The following is a 25,710-nucleotide window of genomic DNA, read 5'->3' as shown; positions in this document are numbered from 1 at the left end:
CCTGGATTCCCCAGAGAAGGGTCAGTGGTGGACCAAGGTAATGCTCAATTAGCCAGCCTACAGTCTCCCAGACCCGTCCCCTCTGGTACCATGTCTGGGGTCTCCTGGCACCTAGCCAGGACACAAAGCCATTCTGTATGTCCAATTTCAAGTTTAGACTCTGCACTACCAACTTGCCCTCAGGTTGGGAGGCTAGGAATGGAACATTCCCATTCAATATGGAAAACCTGCCCTCAGCGGAGACATGGCATCCCTTTTTCATACCTGCACCCAGTATTATTTAGGCCCAAGCTGCAAAGAGCAGGCTAAGCACACAGTAGGTGCAGAGTAAGATCTTACTGTCTGACTGCTGGCTGATATCACAAGTTCAGTGACCACACTGGGAGTGCTAGCAATCTGGAGGGTGTGGAGATGACAAATCTGGCTTTGACTCAGCAGCTCCAGAGATCTTACCATGGAGCCTGCTGGCATAAGGGATTGAAGGTGCCTGCAGGGTGACACTGTCTTGAAGAGATGTCCCTCTAGCATCTTTAGCTCACTATGGCCACATTCAAGCTCATTGCCTCTTCCCTCTATGTCCATCTGCTTCTCTTCCCTCCTCTCCTCTCCCATCGAAAGGTCCCCATCACCCATCTAGTTTCCACAGCCCGCTCCAAAATCATCCTAGACTCTTCCTTTTCCCTCACAGTTGGTGTTTTATCCAGCCTTACCACTCAAACTCAGAAAAGAGCAGATGTGTCCCTGATTTTCCACCTCCCAACACTACTACCTTGTTCTAAAGCACTGACCTCCATGAGTATAAGGACACACTTTTCTTTTTGGGGCGGTGGGGGGGATCTCCCTGGGTTTCTCCTCACCCTATCCACATGGTAGGCAGACTTGAGTTCTCTAAGATGTAAAACTGACATCACACCACTGTTTTAAAATCTTTAGTGCCTCTTATCAGCCTCTAGGATCAACTCCAAACTCCTTCATCTGGCAATTGAGGCCTTTCATGATATGGCCCTGTCAGTCCTCTCATTTTCTGCAGCCTCTGCTCAGGCTTGCCAAGCTGGTCACTACAAACTATTACATTTCTGTATGTCCAAACCTCTTTGGGGGCACCTGGGTGGCTCAGTGGTTGAGCATCTGCCTTCGGCTCAGGTTGTGATCCTGAGGTCCTGGGATCAAGCCCCACATTGGGCTCCCCTCAGGGACCCTACTTCTCCCTCTGCCTGTGTCTCTGCCTCTCTCTGTGTGTCTCTCATGAATAAATAAATAAAATCTTTAAAAATTATTTTTTAAAAAAACAAAATAAATCCCTTCGCAGTCACTCACAGCATCTTGGTTGCCTTTTGTCCCCTGAAGAATCCTCCTCATCCTTCAAGACCCAACCTAAAGGACCCCTCTTCAGTAAATTCTTCTCTAGTACCCTGAAGTCCAGCTGGCCTCTCCTTGCCCCTGGAAGACACTCTCCTATTGTACAACTTGTGATATTACAGTTATTTAAGCAACCATCCTCCTGGCAAGACTGGGGGCACTTCTGGGTAGAGGCCTCATCTAGCTCTCCTTTAACTCCTTGGTGCCCAGCAAGGAGCCCGGCATGTACTTGGCCCTCAGAAAACATCTGGCAAAGAATGAAGGAAGGAGTTAAAGTCCTTCAGGGAAGTCCTATAACCACCTTATTTTGGGTGTGAGCCAATAGCAACCTTCCTTCCCCAGAATTCTAGGCCACCTCAAGTGTGAGCAGAGCCAAGTCCTGCTGCTGCTTCATAGAATCACCAGGAACAAGCTCTTGAGCTGTTTCCTCTTTCAATCTCAGCAGCAACAGCTTTATCAGCTTTGTGTTTCTAGAAGTCCCAGAGCCAACACCTCCTTCCCAGCCTCTGTGGGTGCATGGCACTTGGAGGCCCTCACTTACCCTTCCAAGTGTGTCCTGGGCCAGCTCCACAGGAGGAGTGGGCCTCTCCTGTGCCCTGGGACTCTGAGGCTCCATCCTGAAGGGGTCTGCAGGGTGAGGAGCCCTACTGAGCTCTGGTTGCCAGCAGCAGAGGCAGACGGAGCCACTGCAGCAGAGCCTGCAGCCGCCCCCACCCAGGACTGCGGCTCTGGCAGCCACAAGGAGCCTCCCGCCATCGATCAGTCTTGCTACTACAAGTCTCCTTGGTGCGCCTGGCTGAAGCTGGGAGCTTTGCAAGTATGCATAAAAAGAAACAGAAAATTAAAGAAAAACATCTAACAAAAGGCCATCGGGGCTGGACAGCAAACCATTTGCTGTTACAGGACTGCAGTGGACGGGCAGAGGAAGGCCCTCTGATGGTCCGTGTGAGGGAAGGGGTGGCAGAGAGGGTTCCAAATAACTGCAGGTTAACCCTATAAGAGCTAACTCTTTTACTTATCAGGTTTCTGGTTTTGTTTTAATGGGAATGGGTATAAAACTCACATCACAATGCACAGTGGTTCTCACTTGGAATTTAAGCATCTTTGGATGATGTGGGGCTGATGAGGTCCTCACTGGGACATTGCAGTCACTTGTCCCTTCAAGTCACTGGGGAGTGGGCTGTGTGATCTGGTACCAAGTGACCCATGCTACTGGGTAACTCCTCAACGACCCAAGCTCCTCTTGTTCACCCCTACCATACTATGCTGCTTGGGATGTCACCTCACATTCACATTGGGCTCATGCCAGTACAGGAAAAACCTGTGACTCACTCTACTCTCTCTAACCATTCCTGGTTCCTTTGCTTCTCCCTATCCCTCTTTTTCCCTTCTTATATCTCTCTTAACCCTTTTTTTTTTTTTCTGACCCACTATTCCAAACTCTGGCAATGGAGGTCTGATGATCACATTCTTCAAAACCAAAGAGCATGAGCCTTCCTTCTGGCTCTGACCAATCAGTTCTGTCCTCTGGACTCCTAGAGTCTCTCATTCCATTTTCTTATTCTTGGAGTGATCCAATTTATGAGCATTTCCAGGACCTTGGGGGCTCTTTCAGGATTTGAGCCAAGGGATTCCCAAAGTGGGGTCTGACATGAACTGCATTTGAGGAGAGTGGGCCTTTGGGACTTGCAAAGATGATGGAGGGGAAAAAGAAAGAAATAGCCAATCCATTCCAGAGACAAGGTCAGGATCCATGTCAGCATCAACTTCAGAGACCCAGGTAGGGGTGTGTGGGGGGTGCGGGGGTCAGTGTGTACACTAGGTGGCAGCAGGCAGATTCAACACCCAAGCTTGGGGTCTATAGATTTGGCTTCCCACTCTGATCCCCCCACAGCTTATTGGCTGGGACATCCAAGGCAAACTACTTAACCTTTCTGAGCCTCAGTTTGCCTGCATGTAAAACAGAGAGAGTGATACCCACACCTTGCAGAAGTGGTGCAAATCTCAAGTTAAATAATGTGCACAAGGTTCCTGGCAGCTGGTACTCAGGACACGTGCTTTGCTCTCTCACTGTCCCCTCCTTCAAATCTCCAGAGGGACTCCTGGAAGACACCAAGAGCGAGGTAAGGAAGTTCCAGAAAGCTATGATATATGATCAGTAGCCAGGGACCAGCCCAGAAGGTACATAAGTCAGGGTTTCTGGAAGGCAGCATGGAGCCCCCTGAGAGAGTGGAGCAGGCACTCAGTTTTGAAGAACTGGCCCTGTGCCTGCCCAGGTGGACGGGCAAGAGCTGCAGGGGGCCGGGCCTGCCCCAGCCTCACTCACTGCCTGCCCCTAGATTCCAGGCATTTCCAAATCCAGCCCCCTAGCCCACATTTACCAGCCCCTTCCAAAATCGGGCATGCATGGGTAGGCCAGATCATCCTGTCCTCTAGGGCATATCGTTAAGTGTTTTTTTTCCTTCTAGATGCTTCTCCCTATGCAACCTGAGACTAAACCACCAACACGTTGGCTATAAGAGGAGAGTGACATAGTGGGGTCATGGACATCCAGATAAAGTGACTGGCTTGACAGGTTCCAAATTAAGAATGTCCTAGGCCTCCCTCTCTCTCCAATGTCTGATGAACTGGGATTCCTAAGATTCTTCTTGAATACAAAGGTGAGCCTCCAACCTCCCAACTCCATGTAACATCTTGGGTCTTATTCCTTCCCCATCTCCTCTTTTTTTCTTATTTATTCACATTTATTCACTCCTCCCTCCTCCTCTCCTTCTGTCCCCTTCCATGGTGTATGCAAAGGTTTGGAGAGGAAATATCAACAATTGTTGGAGGGAAACTTGGCGCAATCTCTCTGGGTTTCAGTCTACTCCTCTGTGAAATGGGAGGTATGATAGGGAGGGCCCTGCCAGGTGTCTGTGTCAGGCCTAGCAGAGCCATACGCGATGTTGGAGAGATGGAGGAAAAGTTCTCTCAGTGAGCACAAAAGGTTTTAGAAGCATATCCCACCAGGCTGGCCTCCTTGTGCTGTCCTTAGCAGGTGGCATGCAGTCCAAATGAGTCAGGCTGCACCCATTGCAAAGGTAGGAAATGAGTGCCCACGGGCTCACAGGTGTGCCTCAGTAGATTTGAGACCTTTCATACCTCAGAAAGCATTCTCCTTATTTTATCTGTCTGGTGGTTCCCATCAGTTCCTGAATGATGTTCATGACATCTCATTTCTGCTGGGCATTTCTGCTAGTGCTTTCTTCCCAAATGTTATTTTAAGTCATGATTGCATACTCTAGCAGGAGTGGGGAGGGCCCACTGTTCCTGTTCTGCAGAAGAAAGGTGATGAGACCTGCCAGCAGAGGTATGCTCCTGCTCTGGGTGAGGGGATGGGAGGGGGTGGAGCGCGGTGGCTGAGGGGCAGGCAGGGGGATGTGGGATCCACACTTGCCTTTCCGCCCACAGCCCTCCTCCTCACACTTCACCAGAGGCCAGCCCCCACTCCCTTCTCCTCCCAGGCTCTCCCCTACCTCAGCGTGCCAGCCCTAACATCTGTGCCCCCACCCAGGCAAGGGACATGTCACCCTCCCCTTAACGATGAAGGAGCCTGCTGGAGGCCACACTGCTAGTGACCTGAGCAGAATGGCATTCTAGAGAGGGACTGGGTCCCTCTCCTGAGTGACTTAGATGAGACTTAGGACCTGTCTCACTTTCATTCCAAATCACTCCACCAACCCCCCCACCAATTTGAAGAGGTTTTTTGTTGTTGTTGTTATTGTTGTTTTGTTTTGTTTTTGTCTGTGTTCTCATGTCAGCCTATCTCCTTGCCCCTTTTCTACCCTTACCATCAAAATCCCTTACAATCTACATTAACTCTGTCTCTGGCAATTCCTAAGAGTATGACCTTGGATAAGTGACTCATCCCCTATAAGCCTCAGCTTCCTTATCTGTGAAATGGGGACAATACCATCACTGTGAAAATTAAATAAGAGAATGCATTTTAAGGGCTCAGCACATTCCCAGGCACAGGCAGGCACTCAACAAAAGTATCTTGTTGTTGTTCTGCCCCCTTGATCACCCCCAATCAGTAGTGATTTCTCCTGGCTCTACATCTGTCATCCCACATTCCACTTTTCTCACTCTGTTCTACTGTGTAGATAATGACTCTCATGACTTCTTTCCAGCCACATTTTGAGCTGCCAGAGGATGCCTCTAACTCCTGGCCCAGAGGTAGGTACACAGCCAGTGCCGGACCACTCCCTCTGGCTGCCAGCTGGTGCTGCAGCAGCTCCCATCATAACGCTCACAGGCTGCTGCACTTCCTCACTCACCATTCCCACCTTGGTCCCACCATGGCAGCTATTGTCACCTCCCCTCCTCGGGGGCCACTCAGCTCCAGGTCAGTGGCCATTTCTTGGTTCTCCTCTTCTTTGACTTCCTGCCTTCAGCATTGATTTTATCACTCCTCCTTGTGAAACACCTGCCTGGGGACAGAGCCCTCTCCAGTTCTCCTGCCTCTCTGACCACTCCACCTCTGTCCCCTCTGCTGGCTCCTCCTCCTTCAAGCCATAACTCTTGCAGGCACAGCGCTCAGCTCTTTTTTTCTCCCCAACTATACTCCCTCCCTGAGTTATCTCATCCAGTTGAGGGGCTTCAAATATGATCTATATACTGATCTTTCCCTGAGATCCAAACTCATAGATCCAGCGGCCAACTCCACAACTCCATTTGGATGTCTAATGAACATCTTAAAGTCAACATGTCCAAAACATTACCCTTCATTTCCCCCATCCAGACCTACTACTCCCCAGCCCCCACCTCTGGCCTAGTCTTCTGCTAGTCTCAGCAAATAGCACTAGCATCTACCCTGTTTATAATAAAGAATACAACTGAATTTTGTTCCTGGTTCCTGGGAGGGAGACTCTAAACCCTTAGAATTTCCATAGTGACAGAGGTTGTTCATGAGCCCCTGGGGCTACACCTGAGTTTATGCTAACAAGCTGAATCAGGATGGGTACTGGTCATCAGAAAGACCATTAGACGGCATTAGAGGTTGGGGGCTTTGAGTCAGTTCCACCTCCAGGGCAGGGAGGAAGGAGATTCACTTTAATCATGTGGCTAAGGATTCAGTCACTCATGCCAACATAATGAAATCCCAATAAAAACAAAGGACACTGGAGCTCAGTGAGGCTTCCTGGCTGGTCAACAATCAATGTGCCAGGAGGGCAGACAGGTCTCTGATGGGGCCCTGCCAGACCTGGCCTACGTAGCTCTTCATTTGGCTGGTCCTGATCTGTATCCTTTATAATAAAACTGTAATCTTAAATAGAGTGCTTTTCTGAGATAATTCCAGTGAATTATCAAGCCAAAGAGAGCTCTAGGAACCCCCAAATTTATAGCCAGCCCACCAGAAGTGTGGTAGCTTAAGGACCCCACTTTCAGCTGGCATCTGAAGTTGGGGTAGTCTCATTGGGAACTGTGTTCTTTAACTTATGAGGTCTGTGCAAACTCGGGACAGTTAGTGTCAGATTTGAATTTCAGCACCGCAGCTGCTGTCAGAACACACCCCAGGAAGCATCCATTCAGAACAGGGCCACTTCTCCTCCTCCCTACTTCCATGGCCATCATCATCTCTCCCCTGAAATACCAGAGCAGCCTCCTCCCCCGTCCCCTGGATTCCACCTCTACCCTGTGCAGTCTCCCCTCTACAAAGGAGCCAAGGCTCTCTGTTAATGTACAAGTCAGTGCCCCTCCTCCTATCCCTCCTCAAAATCTCACATACCCTATCCCACCTGGAACCAGTCCTCATGATCTAGTTTCTGACTAGCTTCTCGGACCTCATTTCCCACCACTTGCTGGCCAGCTGTTGGAAAAGGTCTCATATAGACGATCCGCTGTCTCCAAATCTTTTGCTTTGCAGCTGGCAGTCATAAGGATTTATTTACATAGATGTAGAAGGAAGCACAAGAGGGCTGTACAGTTTAAACAGTGTGGGCAAAAGGAAAAAAAAATGTTTTGTTAGCAGGGAACAAACAGATGCTCTGAAAGCAAAACGTGCCAGGTCATTTACTTCAGAAGTCACCAAGACATTGAAGACAAAAGACACAATTGAGAAAAATGCATTGAATGTGGGATCTCCTAATTTGGGTTTTAGTTTTGTTTCTCCCATTTCTGAGTTCTATGACTTCAGGCAAGTGGCATCCTCTCCCTGGGCCTCGGTTTTGTTATCTGTAGAATGGGGGAGAATACTAACCCATCCTGGCCCATGCCCCAGCATCACTGTGAGGATCCCACAAGAGGCAGATGCCAGAAGACCCATCCAATGTTATTTAGTTTACTCTTGTGTTGACATCTATCAGGGCAGGAAGCCCTAGGACATTTGAGCAAGAAATAGATAACAAGTCAGTGGATACCAAGTGGATGTCTAGGAATAATGGTGGATTTTTAGTCTCCCAGGAAAGGTGCTGAGAGAAGGGTTTTGCTGAGTCAGAGGAAAATGTTAAACCCAATTTTTGTGCTTCGTGTGTCATATTTTCATAATCAACCATCCCCTCAACTTTGGGATGATGGGCACAGTCCTGGGTCCCAGTCTGGACCCCAGGCCTTGGGCAGGCAGCCTCTTCACCTCTGTGTACCTTGAGGTCCTGTCATCCTTGCCGGCCAACATGCTGCTGTCCCTCAGTGGGGACCAGCAGTTGGACTACTGGAGCTCAGTGTGGAGTGAGAATCTGGCAAAAGCACCACTAAAGATATCTGCAAATGTCCTACTCTCTCCCCTTGCCTAAATCCACACCTGGAGTCATCCTTGACTCTCTTTGTGTCCACATCTTGACAGCCATTCTCTTCTGTGTACATCTCATCATCCAGAGCCACCATCAGGGCAAGATTCCCACCATTTCTTGCCTGCACAACTGCATCAACCTCCCACTGGTCCCCCACCTCCACCCCAACCATCCATTCAACACATACCAGCAGCCAGAACAATCTTTTAAAAACACGAATCTGTTTGCATCACTTCCTGACTATAAGCCTCTGGAGGATTCCTGATGCTCTTAGACTACAGTCCAAACTCTCTTGACAATGATGGCCTTACGATGCTGTCCTCTGGCCTTCATCTCTTATCTCACCAGCTGACCCCTTCTCTCTGTGTTCTAGGGATGCTTGGCTTCTGTGTTTCCAATGCTCCTCCCTCACTGCAGGATCTCTGCACAGGCGGTGCTTTGCAGGAATATCTTTTCCCCTTATGTGGGCTTTCCTTTTCCTCACCTTCATCTTGGCCCATTGTCTAACATCTATGACCTGCTCAGACATATGCATCCTCACATTTCCACCAATTTTCATCTCAAATAAACACCTCCTCAAGGAAACGCACCTTGATTCCACCACCCTTCCCCCACCATCAGGCTCTCCTAATGGACTGGGGGCTTCACAGCATTCATCACATTATAATTACTATTTTGTCACCTGCTTTAGGCTGTAAGCTCCATGAGGGTGGGGATCATGTCACTCCTCTCTCACCACTGCCATACTTATAATAGAAACTCAATAATTAGTAAAATTTTACAGACTCACCTCAGAATCATTTTTTTAAAGATTTTATTTTTATTTATAAATGAGAGAGAGAGAGAGAAAAGGAGAGACATAGGCAGAGGGAGAAACAGGCTCCCTGTAGGGATCCCTATGTGGGACTCAATCCCAGGACTCTAGGATCACGTCCTAAGCCAAAGGCAGATGCTCAACCACTGAGCCACCCAGGCATCCCTCATGTTTTAATTTCTTATGCTCCAACTACTTATACAGCTTACATCCAATCACTGACTATATTATCAATCTTAACCCACCCACACTCAGTAAGCACCCACTTCTTACCCCACCCACTCACTGAGCAAAGCCTGGCAGTGAAGAGGGAGATGTGCAGATCCCCATGATAGGCAATGTCAGTCCTTTAATGGGAGTGCTGAGCCCAAGAGGAGTGTCTGTCTGGGAGGCTAAGAAAAGCTTCAGGGTAGAGGGGCTCCATGAATGGGGCCTTAGAGGATGCTTAAGAGGTTGCCAGGCTGGAGATGAAGCAGAGGCAAGGGCATGGAAAAAAGCTCAGAAAAATGAAATAGCACAAACATCTCCCAAGATTTCTTTTGCAGCTCCAGTTCCAGAACTTACATTGAGACCCTCATCCCTGCACTTCTGCAAAGACTACCTAAATAGATTTTCTGTTGGAATCTATCTTAACATCTGTTGTCATTCTGCTCCACCTTTGCTCAAGAGCCTGTTGTACCCTTACTACCTTCCACTTAAATCTAATGTACCCGCCATTGGCTGTCTGCCTCAGCTTCTCCCCATCTCTCACACTACTCTCCAACCTAATCATCTTTGCTTCTACTAAACTCAACACCCACACCTTTCACACCCAACTTGCTTACCTATTCCTTTTCTCCACCATTGATTTGGTAAAGCAGTTTCACCTTTGAATTGATGCCTAGAAAAATTTTTTTTAAAATTTTGAGTTTTAATGTCCAGAAGCCCATTTAAATGATTTGATTGTTCATAGATAACTTGCTGGTTCACACTGCAGTAGATGTACTTCAGAGTTTCTTATCCTTTTGTATGCTTAACTCCTTTCTTTTGTCTTGACCTTGAGCAGCCAATCTGTGGTGGCTGGGCGTACCAGGAACGGCCATACTTTTGCTGCTGGGTCTTGCTTGAGAGGTGAGGTGTTACTCAGGGGCACTGTGTGCATTCAGTGTCTGCATCACACCTTCCTGGGGGCCTCTTTTTTTTTTTTATTTATTCATGATAGGCACACAGTGAGAGAGAGAGAGAGGCAGAGACACAGGCAGAGGGAGAAGCAGGCTCCATGCACCGGGAGCCTGACGTGGGATTCGATCCCGGATCTCCAGGATCGCGCCCTGGGCCAAAGGCAGGCGCCAAACCGCTGCGCCACCCAGGGATCCCCCTGGGGGCCTCTTAAAGGCAGGGACAATGTCTTCTTCATCAATATCCCTGCTCCCACTCCAGCTTCAAGTGCACTACTCTGCAAAGTAGTGGCCACAGTCATGGGGAAGAGGCTGTCCCTATTATAGGCTAAAGTGTGACCACCCCCCCCCCATATTCATGGTCCTAACACCCAGGACCTCAGAACATGGCTGTGTTTGGAGATATTGTCTCTGAAGAGGTAATTATGGTAAAATTAGGTCATTAGGGTGAATCCTAATCCAATAGACTGGTGTCCTTTTAAGAAGGGGAAGATTAGGACACAGACAAACAGATAGGGGTACAGCAGACCCTGTGAGGACACAGGGAGAAGGCAGCCATCTGGCCAAGGAGAGAGATATCAAAAGAAACCAAACCTGCCGACACCTTGATCTCAGACTTCTGGCCTCCACAACTGGGAGAAAATTAATTTCCAGTGTCTAAGCCACCCTGTCTGCGGTATTTTTTTATTCTTAATAAACTAATACAGCCCCTCAAACCAGTGCTCTCAGAACCATAGCTCAAGGGATAGAAGAATACCAAGTGGCATTGCCATTGCTTTTTAAAAATGTGGTTTTTTTTTGTTTTTAAGATTTTATTTATTTATTCATGAGAGACACACAGAGAGAGGCAGAGACATAGGCAGAGGGAGAAGCAGGCTCCCTGCAGGGATCCCGATGCAGGAATTGATCCTGGGACCCCAGGATCATGACCTGAGCCAAAGGCAGATGCTCAACTGCTAAGCCCAAGTTTTAAAGAATATTTTAAGGAAAAGAAAGCTTTAGAATGAAAAGTAACAATATAACCATTTTTCCTATACAACAGATTGGCAAAATGTACACACACACACACACACACACACACGTGTGCGCGCGTGCGTGTCATGAGGAGTGGGCTGGGGTGGAGAATTTTTTCTTAATTGTAACTACTATTCATGAGAAACAGTTAACATTCCACTGTGGGTGGTCAGAAATGCAGAAAACACAAAGGAGAAAGTAAGTCACCTGTTACTCCCCACACTTTAGTATCTGTTTCTTCAATCTTCTTTCTCTGCGCCCTACCTTATTTACTTGTTTTTTTCTACCCATTTAAAAAAAAATGTAGTCAGGATTAATTTTGGGAAACTGCCTTTTCACTTAATACTAAAATATGACCATTTTCCCCAACATTATTAAAAATTCATTTCAAACCGTATTCAGTGGCTGCCCAGAATCGTCCATGTGCCAAAATGGGCTCCCCCAATCTCCTGCTGCTAGACACACACATTGTTTTCTATTTTTTAACAGATATAAATAATGCTATGATAAACATCCTTGTAGATAAATCTTTGTACACATCCTAGTCTATTTCCTCAGGGCAAATTTCCCAGAAGTGGAATTACTGGTTACTTACATTCTGAAAGAGGAAATTTTTAAAGATTCTTAAAGGTCTCTAGCAGGTTATGCCTCTGTAGGGAATTTATCAATTTCTGACCACACATATTAAAAGCTCCCTAGAGTCTGTATTGTAATTTTAGGCATCTCTTTTTTTTTTTTTTTTTTAAAGCAAGAATAAAGAAGACCTGGGTTACCTGGCCATAGCCAATGCAAGAGAGTGAGGTTCATCTCTGGCTACAATGAAGTTGCCCTTCAAGTGAGAGCCTGCTTACTTAGCAAGGAAAGGGAGCAAGGTGGGACTTTAATGGAGGGAAGAAACCAACTCCACCTTATTTTCGAAAAAAAAAAAAAAGATCATGATTTGGCTCTCTAGCTCATCACTGCAGCAGAATCAGAAGGAGGCCATGCTCACCTCTGATAGCTCCTTAATCCTTCCCAGCATCACCTTTTGCTTTTCCATCAAAACTTACCCATCCCACGTCCCAGTTCCCTGAGGCCCAGGTACCTTCTGGAGCTAACCTGGTCAGATAATTTCTACCATGAATGCAAGTAACCATGGGATACTAGACCGCCCCAGATAGCATTTGGGGGTGGTGAGGGTGGGGAATATCCAAGTGCCATGTGCTTGGTACATAAAACAGAAAACAGAGAAAACTCAAATTGCATATAATCTCGCAATTTGGAAATAATCACTACTAACCTTCAGTTGACATTTTAATAGAAGCTTTCAAAGCTTCGTCCTCATCCTCCCCCTAAGAGTGAGTGACACAGATGGCGATTTGGGTAGTGTGACGGGTGGGCAGGAGGGGGTGTCGGGTGGAGAGGGCTCTATCCAATCACACACCTGGGGGCAACTGCTGATTCCACCTGGGAGTGAAGCCAGCTCCACACACAGCCACCCAGAGGAAGGATGATTTATCCCAGGTTGTTGCCCCAGGCCATCGGCAATGAATCAAGTTGGCTTGTCCTAGAGAACTCCAGACCATCCCTCAAGCAAGCGGCTATGTCTCCAAATGTTTGTTTGTAAACAGATGGTTTGGAGTAAAGGGCATGCTTTCCCAGGAATATCATGGTGGTAAAGGTCATAGCCCCCAGAGGCCTCACCCGCCCAGGACAGAAGCCAAAGACAGCACTGCCAGAGCCAGCTCCACAAACACAATCACTAAGCTACCAGAAATGTCCTCAGCAGGCCCCCAAACCCTTGTTGCCCCAAGCCCTACCCAGGCTGGGCCCAGGACACTCTGTGTAAGGCTCCTTCTTCTCAATTCCAAAATCAGAAAACCCCTCACTGTGGCTGACCCCAGCAAGAGAGTAAGCAAAAAGTAATTGGATGGCATTAAAAGATATTAAAGTATGAATGACTGATATGATAGGCCTGTAACTCACACATGAATATTGCTTTTTATTGCAAAAGAACATTTACTCATCCAAGCACACCTGTATTTTGGTAGACTATCACACCCAGGTAAAGTGGTCACACACAGGCTCTGAGGGGAAGCAGGAAGTCACATTTAGGAAATATGCCCAAACTGTAGCTTCAGCTCTGCTTTTGGCTTCCCTCCTCCTCCACTGCCACCCACAGGTTTTTGGGAGTGGTTGTGAGAGCTTCGGTGCAGGGAAGAAGGTTAGAAAGGCTGGGGCAGACAGGACAGTGGCAGTGAGGAGAGTGGAGGTGGGTCTGCAAACAAGGCGTTCCTAAAATGGGTCCATTAATGATGCTAAGGATGTGCCCAGGTGTGAGAGGGGATTCTAAGTCCCTTCATTTTTTTTTTTTAAAGGTATGTATGTATGTATGTACGTATTTATGATAGTCACACACAGAGAGAGAGAGAGAGAGAGAGAGAGGCAGAGACACAGGCACAGGGAGAAGCAGGCTCCATGCACCAGGAGCCCGACGTGGGATTCGATCCCGTCTCCAGGATCAGCCCCGGGCCAAAGGCAGGCGTGCCAAACCGCTGCGCCACCCAGGGATCCCAGTCCCTTCAGGTGAACTAGGGGTTTTGGCTCTCATACTCACCTATCTCCTGGGCTCCTCTCAGTCTGTATTCCGGGTGTGGGAAACCTACAAGCAAATGAGATGGAGATCAGAAAGGTCTGTCAGAAGCACTTGTATTTTCCAGGTCACAAACTGGTGGCCAGATTCAGATCTGGTTGTTTAAAATTCAATATTTGAACTGATCCCAGTATTTAGAAACTGGGGGGATTTCATGCAAAAGTCTGGCTTTCTGGCTTCTCCAGGGACAGCTGCACCTCTGGGCCAGGTGCCAGCAGACCAGTAATGGGCTGGAGCCATGTGGGCTATCTCCTCGAGCCCACAAATGCTCCCCAATCCCAACCTAACTGGCCACTGTGAGTGCTTGACTGTGCCATCCCTGCTGTGGGGTCTGCTGCCAGGACCCGCACAGGCAGGTGTGTTCCCCTTTCAGACCTGGCTGGGCTCCTTCCCATCTCTTCCCTTTTCCTGCTCCAGACGCATACACTAGAAGTCTGGAGGGAGAATGCCAGGTTGCTCCCTTGGAGTAATCAAGGGTAAGAAGATGGAGTCAGATTCTAGATATGGTTTTGATTTGAGGCCCTGCTGCCCCCTGCCCCCACTCATCCCTTTCCAGTACCCTTGCTCTGCAGCTCTGGGGGGCTGAATCAGGCAGGGTCCTCAGGGCTTAATAAAGGACCTCTTCATAAAAATGTGGGCAGGAGCGGTGCAGTTTCCCTAGGGAAAGTAGAGTGGAGATTCTGCTACTAACACCCCTAGGGTGTGGGAAGGGGTAATGGTTTCCAGAACCAGGCATAGGGAAGACGCCTGACAGGAGCTGTCATCTGGGGTCAAGGCACACAGCCATCCCAAGGTGATCCTAAGGGAGACAGCTGGAGACTAAATAACATGTCTCCCTGCCCCCCTCACTGTATATCCTGCTAGAGCTCCCCATTGGCCCAAGCCAACAGGAAGCCAGAGAGGGGAGGAAGTGCACTGATGAGTGCAGGTCATCTCCTAGGGCACAGGGCAGTGGGGAGAGGGTACAGAGTGGTCTCAAGGGGCAAATAGCAGATGTCCAGTACAGTGGCCCTGCCTTTCTGTACGCTATTCATCCTTCAGGCCCGAAGCCAAAGCTAACCAGGTCGTACCAAGTGTCAGGAGCTCAATGACACCCTCACAGCTATTAGTTGGCATCTCTGTTCTGCTCACCTGGACTGAGCCCTGCTCCACCGCACCCCCCCTAGTACCCGGAACCTGGCCCACACTCTGAGGTCCTCTTGCCACCTCTGTCTGTTCTCCTCCACTGGATGCCCTTCAAACTCCTCTCACTGTGGAGCCAGGCTGTCCCCTTCCTGGAAAGACAGCCAGCCCAGAGTTCACAGAGATCCAGGAGCAGAACTGCAGGGAACCCACAGGGAGGAGGCTGACATGGAACAGTCATGGAGACAAAGTGGTCACCTGAGAACTCCCCTCCCCAAAACTGTTCTGGGAAAAACTCGAGCCTGACAAGAGGCAGCCATGTGCAGGATTTCATGGAACCCAGCACCAGAAATGACCCAGGAGATCACCTGCTCTGGCACTTGCTTTGTACAGATGGAGAAACAGAGGCCAAGAGATGGGTGGGATTGCACAGGCCATACAGCCAGAGAGTGGCAGAGACAGTGTTTTGTTCACCCGCCAGGGTATCCCTGCCCCTTAGCCTGGAATACAGGAGAGCTTGGCCAGGCCAAGGAGACTGATATTAGGCTGGCGTTGCTCAATAGCAATTTTACAACATTGAGGGATCCTCAGTTCATTTACTCCTCACCCCAACTGTTGGAGGCAGGTACTGTTAGAATTTACGTGTTACATATGAGGAAGTTGATTCCCAGAGAAATTACCTAATAGGCCTTAAGCCAGCATAGGAGGTGAGTTCTGGAACAGAGGCAACAATACTGACAACAATTATAGTAAACAGCAAGAGACTAGGATGCTTTCTCTAGGTTGGCCCTGTGCTGAGGTCTTCACACACATCATCTCATTAAGGGTTTGTTTGTTTTTGCCGTAACTGAAGAGTTTCTTAACTTTTTCCACTTGGCTAAAACACGAAGGATGTATCATATCTATATTGCCAGCTTTGTTGAGATATAATTGACATAGAACATTATGTAAGTTACTACATATTGACTTGATATGCTTATAAATTGCAGAATGATTGCCATCATGGGGTTTAGTAACAGATATATCTGTATATCCTATCCTATAATTACCATTTCTTTTTTGTAGTGAGAACATTTAGGATGTACTCTTAGCAACTTTCAAGTTTTGATTGAATAAGACTAGCCCTGTGGCTATTCAGATGCCTCCTGACCATTTTGTTACACATACTAATTTTTCTGACCCTCTGTTGGCCTCTCCCCAATGCCTTCAGGTCACAGGAGGTAGAAAGATCAGAACTGGCCACCTGTTACACCCAGTACCCTTCTGGCGATGTTCAAGGGGCTTCCTCAGGCTCCACTGGACCCACCCGCTTCCCACCCAAAGCCCTGAACTCATGTACATGGTAGCAAGGTCTGGAACTGTAGGCAGCCAGTTGTGCCTCATCAGTGGTGCCCCCATCTTCTCCAACAGAGACTGTTGAGATGAAAGATTGATGAGCAATCTGTCCTTGCTGGTGAATTTTTAATTATGGAAATTATGGAAGAAAGAAGACCGACCCCAGCCCCTGGCCCAAACCAGAACTGCAGGGAGAATGATTCTTCAATGTCAACACTTAAAATTTCATCCACATTGACAACAGCTATGAACTCTGGGTCCAAGTTTTTTCTGTCTATAAATAAAAGTGAATGGCTGAGACGGAAAGCGATTGGTGGGGAAATCAGCAGCCCCCTAGCATGGAAAGTTCTGGTGTAACATGATGGGGAGTGGGACAAAGACTCTAGAGGTCCTGGGGTGAGTCTGGGCACCAGGGCAATGGGTTTGGGAGCCCGAAGACCATGCCAGTTGTCAGTCTAAGACTCCTGCCTTTCTACATTGCAGGTGACCCCACTTCACACCCTGGATCATCTTATGGTCAAAAAGCTGAGACAGGGCTGAGCTTGGAGCACGGTTGCTGTGTGGGGGCCCCAGGACTATCCTTGTAGAGATAGACCAGACCAGGCGTCGGGTCACTGCCCCATGACTGCAGCATGCCTCTGGGATTGTCTATGACTTACTCAGCCCAGTTTCACAAGCAGCCAGGAAAGGGAAACAAAGGCCCACATTCAAGTCTCTGCTCCATCATCTACTTGCCCGTTTTCTTGAGCAAGTCAATTCAACCTCAGTTTTCTCTTCTATAAAATGGGGATAGAAACAAGCTACTGTGAGGGAGAGGCAGTGGTGAAGATAAAATGGAGAGGTTGTGGGGAAAACAACGAGCATTGTGTCCAGTACACAGTGAGTTTCTGAAACATGCTAACCATAACAAGGAAGGAAAAACCACCAGCTCTGTTCTTAAACTGCTTATAAACTAGTGAGAATCTCACACTGGCTAAAAACAAAACTTGCCAGAAAGAATGGAGTAAGGGTAAAATGGTTCTACAAAATATGTGGAGAATTTTGGGGGAAGGGTCATTTTGACTTGGGGGTAGCAAGGCTTCTCTTGGAATATATATATACCTCCAAGTGTTCCATCCTTTGTGAATTCAGGGACTAATCTCTTGTGGGAAGCCTTGCCCAGCCTGATATTCTCTCTATGCAAATTGGGCATCAATTAGGGTGTATCTGGTTCTCAGTATTAGAATTGTTTAGTCAATAAAGTCACAAGTCATTGGCTCCCAGGGTCCCTGGACTTTTCAACTCATGTCTTGCCTCCTCCAATAGTCTTCTCAGAATTGCTTCAGTGCACATGGATCCTACTCTTTCATGTACCACTAGCACCCAAAGCCCAAACTACATGCCCTAAACAGCCTGCTTACAGGGAAGCCCTGGGTTCTAGTCCCAGCTCAGCTCTCTGCTCCCTGTGAGACATTGGCCAAATGCCAGCCACTCAGCTGGGCTTCAGTTTCCTTATCAGTGAGGAAGGGGGTTGGAGTCCCCTAGAGTAAGCTCTGGCGGAGCACTCACTAGTCTTTTGAGAGGCTCCCTAAAACAGGGCACCAGGTTTCATTCTGTAGCCTTCACCTTCCTCGTAGATTTCACAAAGCAGCAACACATCAAAGCTCTAAGTCCTGCAACCTACAAATCAGTTTAGTTTTGCTTAACCTAGAATTTCCCAAACTAACTTTATTTGAACCTTGTTTTGAGTAACATCTATTAACATCTCACAAAACCAGGATTCCCCAGCACCCACTTGAGGAAAGCTGGCCCAAAAAATCTCTCAGGAATACCTTCACGTTCTGCCATTCGGTCACTCAGTAAGAATCTGGAGTGTGGAATTTCACTGGGTAACTTTTCCAAAATGTCTCTTTTTCATTTCTGGCCAAGACGTAAGGGCACCCTTCTCTAACTCCCATGACAGGCACTGGGTCTAGATCTCTTACATTGTATTGATGGATGTGTCACAGGTTTTTGAGTGAGGGACCAGACCACCGGTATATTTCAGAGCTTGATAAACTCAGTGCCGGAAGCACATAGTGTACACCCCTGAGAATACACGGGTGAGGATTAAAATATTTAACAAGTGGTATGGCCTTGGCAGTTAGCAAGAGGGACACCAGCTATAAACAATCTATAGGGCTCTCCTGACTATGCTTACCAGTCTAATACCAGCCCTGGTAGAAAGAAAGAATGAATGAGTTGCAAGACCCGCATAAGAGACTATAACTAGTAACTAGAGAGAAAAGGCACTTTCTAAGGCAAAGCCCAGTGCTGTGTTTTCCCCCTTCTGGGCAACTCTGGCAAGGCCTTTCAAGATCTGGGGGTAGGGGCAGGGTGGTACAAAGATGATCCCTCACCTCCATGGCCTCAGGCTGGAGCCAAGGCCAGATGAGAAAGTGGGCTTTTCTATGTCCCTCAACAGAGCTGGCAGCAGCTTTAAGATTTCAAATATCCTTCTGAAATCTGAATCTAAAATGGAACATTTTTTTAAGTAAATAATACCCTTGATGTCAGTATTGCTGGAGGAGGCTCAGCAGCATCTAGAAACTCAGAGGTGAGGACATGCAGGGAGCCATCAGAGCACAATACAACCCAAACCTGGGTCTTCTGGTTTCATCCACCAGGCGTCCTGCCTTCAAAGGGTGTGAAGACTTAGCTGGACCCTTTAGGCCTTGGCATAACTGAGAGACACTATTTTCTGATCATACCTGTTAATGCCACAGAAAAATTCAAAAAGGTTACAGGCTGGGGACTCTGCACTGTCATGGGTTTTGGGGATCCTAGGTCAAGGATGAGGGGTGCTGGAGATATGGTGGAGGAGTCTGGTGGCTGAAGGTAAGATTAGAATGGGTCAGGGCCCTCTCTGAGTGACAGGAAGCACCTGATGCCTGCCAAGCTCTGGGATGGGACAGCTTCAGATTTCCATATTGGTTTCCCTCTTCGTCAGGATTTGAAGCAGATACCACCTGGTTTAAGTTACAGAATCCGGCTCATGGCTTTCTGACCCTTAGCTTCTGGGAGGCTTGTGGGGGAGGTGTGAGTCCTTAGGAGAGGCCAGGCCCAGGGCACATCGGGAGGGCTCAGAAGAGAGTGGCCAAGCCAGGACTGGCCTGATGCTTCCAAAACAGAGTTTTCTGCTTTGGGGCAGGAGTACCCCCCACCCCCACTGCCATCCCATGATATTAAAGCACACTGCAAGGAAGCTTCTCCCCAAGGAGTGGCTACTCTAAGGGGAGAGTCTCTATTGAGTCCTAGCTTACCTTTAACACCTCTCTAGAGCTTGCTAAGTTCTCTAGCAACCAAGGAGAACTGTCCTCCATCGCTGAAAAGTAATGTCTATGTAGAATTTATCAACATTAACAGTTTGCCTTCCTTTTTCAAGTATTTTCACGGTTACTTTCTATTTATGACAGCTGTTACCATTTTTTTTCCCATTTATGGTAGCAATAAGGCTTCATTCTAAATGTATTTTGGTTAAAAAAAATAGTTCATTTGAATAAAAACATTAAGTACTTTTCAGTACAGGTGATCACATCTACAGGTGTGGAGAGAGGTATATGAATGACCGAGTCTGGGAAACATTCATCTAGTCCAACCTGCCCACATCACAGATGGGTACACTGAGTCTAGATGGGAGGGGCTTACTCAAGGACACACAGTCAATTAACTGCAAGAGCTCGGATGATGCACTCAGGGTCAGGGTCTCCAGACTCTTTCTGCTTGGTCATCTCTTCTTTGTAAAGCCAATCTGTGAACACCTCCCTTAGTGTGGTCTTCATAGTGTAGGAAAAATGTGGCCTATTCTGCAGAGACCATAACTGAGACTTCTTTTTATTCCATGGACCCAGTCATGGAATTGATGTTCATTGGGTATCTGGTAAAAGGGATGGGTCAATGGGTGGGTGTGTTGGTGGGTGAATGGGTGAGGGAAAAGACAGATAAGTAGATATATGGAAATAAAGATGGAAAGAGAAGGGGATGGGTTGGATGGATGGATGGATGGATGGAAAGTCACGTAAGTGGACAGATGGAAATATGGATGGAGAGACAAGGGGATAGATGGATAGATGAAGATATGAATGAATAAATTGTTTGGCCAAGGACTTAGGGTATCCCTCCTCTGTTCAACTCATCCATTCATTCTGTTAGAGAACTAGCAAAAATTTCTCTAAGACAAAAGAATTAACGGTGACATTTCAGATACCATGATAGACTGGTAGAGAAGGAACCCTTTCCTGGCTTTTCCTGACCTCAAGGTAAAGATGAACAACAATGACCAGGGAGGCCAGAGCCTCACTTCTCATTTTGCTTTTGAAACTCACACTCTGATCTTGGATGAATTCCCTCCCTATCCTGGGCCTATGTTTCTCCATGTGTAAAATAAAGAGGGTGAATCCAATGAGTCACACTATCTCAGCATCCTGTGTGCCCCCTGGGGCCTAGCAGAGGCCAAAGCATCCCCAACCATCTCCAATGCTGCCAGCAGGAACTGAATCCATCAGTTGGACTTGGTTTCCTTAAGAGGTGAGCACCTTTCTGCAAAGTGACGTGCTAAAAGCAGTCAGGCAATCAAGTAGCCCCCAGGAATGGAATCTACAATGCCTTTGAAACCAGTGTATTCCATCTTGCTTTGCTTTTGAAACCATGTATTTAAAGGAGAAAACATCAGAAAGGCTGGTGACATGAGGTCAAGTCCTTAGTCTCCTAAATGATGGATCCCTTCACATATACAACTGTCATGTGCAGGATTGGATACCCTAGAAGTCAGAAGACAAGGGAAGGGCTGGAGGGAGAGCTCAGACCACAGATCAGCCAGGCTAGGGTGCAAATCCTGCCCTTGACCCTTCTTAGCTATGCAATTTTGAGCTACTTCCCCCATCTCTCTGAGCCTTATCATCATCTTCTTCCAATATGGGGACATATTAGCTAGCTCTTTCCTTTGTTGGATGGTTGTGAAAATTAAAGGTCATCTATGTACATGGTTGGGCTCCACAGATGTTAGCTAATAGTCCTTCCAACCTGTGAACTGTAAGGAGATCCTAGATCTTGTCCAGTAGGATTTGTCCCCTGGGAATGGACATGGGAACAAACATGGGAATGGATGTTTGTTCATTTACTAAGGTAACTAAGCATCTACAATGTGCTAGGCCCTCTCCTCTGCTCTGAGGACTCAGTGGTGAGCTAAGGCAGCCCAGTGTCTGATCTTGTGTAGTTTAAAGTCTGGGAGAGGAGGTAGGGAGATGATCATTTACCAACTGGTCATTCAAATAAATGTGAAGCATCACTGAGATATGTTCTGTGAAGGGGAAAGTGTGGTGGAGGAGGGGCTACATCGTGGAGACCAATTTGTTCTGGGGCAGAGTTATCAGGGAAGTGACTTGAGCTGAGACCTGGAGGACATACAGGCAGTGAGCAGGTATAGGTGTTGGAGGTGGGAGAGTAATGGGGACAGGTAGAGAGATTTAGCAAGTACAAAGGCCCTGTAGCAGAAGGAGCTCCGTGTGTTCAAGGATCAGAAAGGAAGCCAGTGTGGCTGGAGCACAGAGCGTGGAAAGCCGAAGATGTGGACAGGGGCCTGACCACCCAGAGACTCATGGGTCACATCAGGGTTTTCAGTTTTTTCCTGGGGAAATGGGAAGCCATAAAGGGGCACAAAGTCGAAGAGTAAGGTGCCCGGTTACTGCAATGTAGAGAATGGATATAGGGAACCCAGAGGGGAGGCTGACAGGAGTAAGGCAGTCATGACACTGTCCAGGCAAGGAACAACAGTGTCCCTGACTGGGTCGTGACCAGACAGTGGAAAACAGCCAGGAACAGCTCTCATCCAAGCTTTGGCAAGTTACGAACAAGCAGGGGAGTGTGCCTGTGAGGTCTACTAGGACCTCTCCTGTCCCTTTCAATGTGGTCTCTTAAAACACTAGCACTCAATGTCAGCCCCATGGACCAAGGCAGGTCCTCCACAGAGGCCTTGGTGCAGGACAACTTTGCTGGATGTCCATGCAGTAGTTAAGGTGATGCCATTTACAATGCTCACAGAGACTCTACAGTTTACAACCACCTTTCACAGCCTTTACCTTACTTGATCCTCACAGCCACTGTTAATAGGAGAGAACTCCAAACCACAACTTCTTTCCTGATTCTCTCTTGAAGAACAAAAACAATAAGACCCATGGTAACCACTGCTGTACGGTTGATTCTCATTATTAGCAGTAGTTAGGTTCTATAAAGTCTCCATGAACACTGAATTAGTGAAGAGCCAACCACTACTCTCAGGAAAATACAGGGTGAGGTTCCTGAGAGCCTCTCTCCACAGTATTTTTATCAACTGATTAATACATACCTTTGTTTTGTGAGTGTTTCTGTATAAAGACACCTTATTCAATATCTACCACAGATTTGTTAACATTAAAGTCATGGCCAACAGACAGCACTGTAACTCAGGCTTGTGAGTGAAGACTTCCAACACATGCATTTTCTCCAAAAGACACACCACAGCCTTCTGGGCTTGGGAACACTAGACAGAGCTTCAGCACTGCACTTGGGGACCCTTTTAAACAGCAGAGTCACCAACAAAAAGTGCAAAAATGTGAAAAACATGGCACCACGTAGACCACAGAAAAGCCCAGTTGTTGCCATACAAGAGCTGAACCCAGAAGGTAGGGGGGACACCTTGTTCAAGCTCAGATAAGAATTTGTGCACTGGGGGACTCAAATTTTCGTTGCTCTGCAAGTATCTTCAAATGACTGCAAGAGCACCCTGAATATTGATTTTGGGGTTACAAATAAATTAGTAAGTAGGTGAATTTAATAAACAACCTGGAATCTGTGAAGAAAGAATGAGGATTGACTTTATTTACTGTTCTTTGGCTGACTTCACACATTTTCATTGAAGGCCTCCCATGTGCTATGTGCCCCCCTTTGAGTGCTGGGGCAGGGAGTACAGAGCCTACTCATGGCACTGACTGACTCCTTATTTGTTGAGCACATGCTGCAGGCCAGGCATCGTACAGTCTTGCCACAGGCACCATCTCGCCTCCCCACCCTGTGGTAAGTGCTGCTATTTGTCAGAGGAGATGGTAGCAGGAGGCGGGGCCCACAGTTGGAAAGTGGCCCTGTGGGAATGAAAACCAGGGGTGCTCCCTCCAGAGTCCAGCTCCACACCCCACACCCCATACGCCTAAGCTTCATCTGCATACCCGCATTCTAAAAACTGTTTTCACACCAGATTTCTTAAAACTCTGTTCATTTTCCTCTTCCTGCCAAGTAAGCAGTTAAACTCACAAACTATATTAATCCCTGGCATAAGTTCATTTAAACAAAATATTGCCAAGCAACGAAAGGCAGAAATCCTCTTATGACCCACATGGGTATCGATACTGTGCTTTGAGGGAGGGCTATACTTCTTAATATGTGATTGCAAACACACCTGAATCCTGGACAAAGAGTCCAGGCAGGAAGAGAAGATAAGTCCCTATCCTGAGATGGAATGACCCCTTGCCATGGTGGTGGTGGGCGGGGGCTGCTGTTGGCTCTCTGGTTTCACTGTGAGTCTCCTGGATCCTCATAGACAATGAAAGGCAATACTCAGGTGCCGGATGCTTTTCAGTGAAAACCAGCTTTATGATCCTGATTATTTAACTTCCCCAAGTCCCAGACAGTGCATTTAAGGCTCTGTAAAACACTTTCACATTCATGGCTGATTCCACTTCGCTCTAATTGAGAGGTAGGTGGTGACAATATCCCAGTTTAGAGATGAGGACCCTGAGACCCAGGGAAGGGGGGATTTACTTGCCAGCGTCACACAGCTGAGCAGGAGACAGAGTGGGGATTGGATTCTATCCTTTGTCTCCCAATGACACAGTCTTTCAACTATGTCCTTGGGTAGAGAAACGATGGTTTCTTCCTTTGAGCTGATAAGCTGTAAATGGGAAAATGTGTTTCAGAAGGAACAAAGCTGAAAAGGAGGGGAGTAAGTGGTGATCTGCATTGCACCTAGGCCACATGGGTTGGTTTGGCACCCCAGCTTGCCGTGTGTCAGGTGCATATCCCGGTGCAAGTTATTACTCTATGCCTCAGTTTCCTTGTCTGCAAGTCTGGAAAACAGTATCTGCCTCAGACAGTGGTTGCAAGGATTAAATGAGTCAATATTTGTAAAGTGCTTAGCACAGAGTTTGCCATTTGGTAAATGCTATATATGAATACTCATTAAAAATGTAAAAAATTAACCTACAGGCATAAATCAGAAGGGAAAAGCATTTGCCAAATTTGTTGTTACCCAGAACTTTCTATTTCTTAATTCAGTTGAACTACATGTTGATTTCTTATAACTAATATTACTATTAATAATCAAGTGGCAATTCCAACTTTCCTACCTTAGGAAACTCAGATAGGTACAGAGTTGTACTAAAACTTTGCTTGTAAATATTATTAACCCATTTTATAGATGAGGACTCCTGAAGCTCAGAGAGGTGAAGTGACTTGCCCAAGGTCACACAGCTGGTAAGTGGCAGAGCTAGGATTCAAATCCAGCTCCACCCAGCAGTAAGGCCTGTGTTATTAATCACTCTGCCTCCAGCTGAATCAGTGGTACCCAAGCTCCTGTTAATTGAGACAGGTTCCTGGAGGTCCAGGCTTTGGGAGAGAAGGTCTTTGCCAAGGGACTGCTATAGACACAGTGGGACAGACCATATTCCCACCCCCAGGCTGGGAGAACTAGGGCTCCACACACCACCCTGCCTCCCTTAAAGGAGAAGCACTGGGTCCCTGCAATCTGAGTAACATGAAGTAGAAATGGCTGAATGTCAAACATAGCTTCAGGATTAAAATTGCAGACCACTCTTTGGAAGATGCCAGAAGATTTAATAGCATTGCTGTCAATTTCCCAGCATATTTCTTATAGGAAAAGTCTCAGGAAGGCTGTATCTTTTACCCTAAGTGGTTTGTGTTCAAAACTAAAATATTGTCCCACAGATCCAGAAGAGAGTATGGACTTTGAAGTCAATGTGAAGTAGGCTCACAAGGTCCTCTGCTTGGACCCGGAAACTCAGTTTTGAGGTCTGGCTCAGCTACTACCTTGCTGTGTGATCTCAGAAAAATCCTTTCCCCCTCTGTGTCTCATGAGCAGTGGGCAGCAACCTTGGATAGACTCTAACCTGCAGATGATTTTTTTTTTTTTGGTTTGGCTTAAAGAGAGCTTTAAAAATCAGAAAAATTATATATAAAAGTGCAGACTTCTCGATTTTCTTAAAAATGGGAATACTTGGCTCCTGGATCCCACATTCCTACAAGGCTGATTACTGGATGGCACTGAATTGACTATTCCCTTAGCAGGGCCATAGTTCTACCACCCCCTCACTGTTACCCCTACCTTTCCACAGCATAGCACTTGCCTGGCCCTGGGGACATTTGAGCTTGCCACCACCCCTAGGTAAGGTCAGTATTCTCTGTGGGTCCTTCAAGTACTAATGTCCACTAGTTTCAAGAGTGTCC

At 47.3% G+C, this 25,710-nt stretch overlaps 1 protein-coding gene across 11 annotated transcripts in view; it reads right to left on the bottom strand.

Moving 5' to 3' along the window:
• Positions 1–25,710, bottom strand: part of ATP2B2 (ATPase plasma membrane Ca2+ transporting 2) — a 371,080-nt gene that overhangs the window by 273,490 nt on the left and 71,880 nt on the right. For all 11 annotated transcript variants that reach the window (XM_049098570.1, XM_025449826.3, XM_049098562.1 and 8 more), the window contains exon 2: positions 13,708–13,752. The gene's annotated coding sequence lies outside the window, so the exon portion shown is untranslated. The remainder of the gene's footprint in view (positions 1–13,707; positions 13,753–25,710) is intronic.

The sequence above is a fragment of the Canis lupus genome, chromosome 20, assembly GCF_003254725.2.
Source record: "Canis lupus dingo isolate Sandy chromosome 20, ASM325472v2, whole genome shotgun sequence".
NCBI classification, from domain to species: domain Eukaryota; kingdom Metazoa; phylum Chordata; class Mammalia; order Carnivora; family Canidae; genus Canis; species Canis lupus.
Note: the sequence above shows the minus strand (reverse complement) of the source record. Positions and strands in the feature narration are given on the sequence as shown.